Genomic DNA, 1,439 nt, shown 5'->3' with positions numbered 1-1,439 from the left:
ACTGTACAAGAAAGTCGATTTCATAAGGATCTCTGTTGGAACTACGATTCAGCTTTGCCATTTTGGAACTAAATCTTAGCATTATGAGATATTTGGATGTTACATTTATTACTTACATCTGAGCGCTTGATATGATGATCTTGGTCACTTACATTTTGTGGTTTGGTGTCGCAGTATGAGCGAGCACATGGCGCTACTTGACTTACTTAAGAAGGGCCATTCAAAACCAGAGAAGAAGATTCGTACAGGAGTCCGCGCTTTCCAAATCCGATTTCAGCCACAGTTCTAAAGTCGCTGCTTCTTTGTTGTTAGGGAGGATGATTCTGTGGATGATTTTAGCTTTAGGAAGTGTTTAGATCAGATACAACCAAGTAAAACATTATGCTAACGGTAGAAAAGGCGGTCGTGGTGGAGGAAGAGGAAGTGGAAATGGGTGTGGCCGGGGAAGAGGAGGGAGGTGAAGATACTAAACAAGCTGACATTAGACTGCCAGATTCTTCTATCAGTGCCGTTTAAAATCCAAATTTTGGCCTGTTACATCTGTGTTCCCACAGTTTTGCCATAATGTTTTTTGCTGGTAGAACTGCATAATCATCTTTGCACTCCTTAAGAAACACATCATGTGATGCGAAAATTTGTTCTCCTTGTCTATTTTGAAAAGGATACTTATAAAGCTTAGTAATAACAGCAGCCGAGAGGCAGGAATAGCAAGATTGGACATTCCTCAACTTACTACTATTATTAAATTTTATTATCTTGAAATTTATTTTTGTTGCTATTCCCTGATTTTTCCTTTTCGTTTTCCTTTTTTTAATCTATTACTAACAGGGTGTGCCACAGGTTTGAGAAAGTTTACTTGCCCCAGTCAAATTTCTTTCCAATCGGATACTGGTGGAGTATGTTTTCCTCTCCTCACCAGCATTCATCCTCTCAACAATTTATTAGTGACATACCTTAAAGGATAGAGTTATGTTAGTACTATAAATTCTGCTCAATGGGATAAGTATAACTACACCCTCCTTCCTATTAGTTGTGTTTAACTATCAAAAGATCATCTTAAGTAGTTAGCATTTGAAATTGCCTATAGTAGTCAGTTGGTTTCTTCACTTGTCTCTATCAGCAACATGCTTGCCCGGCTATCAAGTGCAATAAGTCAAGAGTCTTAAAATTGATAATGTTTACCAAATAAATATCTCAAAGGATAGCTCTCCTTCAAATCTTTTTGGTTTTGTTCTGATATTCCGTACGACCTTTGTTTCTTGCTCAAGTAAGGAAAAAAACAGATTGAAATCATTTGTTTCTTCCGTGAGAAGTTTTATTTTCTGTCTCATACAACTTACGCTAGTTGTATGAGGCTCCTTTTTGTCTCACAATTTGTGGACCCCAATCTTACACTTCTGGGTCCACAAACTGTGAGCAAAAAGGTTGACCTCATACAA

This window comes from Nicotiana attenuata, chromosome 5 (assembly GCF_001879085.1).
Source record: "Nicotiana attenuata strain UT chromosome 5, NIATTr2, whole genome shotgun sequence".
NCBI classification, from domain to species: Eukaryota; Viridiplantae; Streptophyta; class Magnoliopsida; order Solanales; family Solanaceae; genus Nicotiana; species Nicotiana attenuata.
This window is presented reverse-complemented; position numbering follows the sequence as displayed.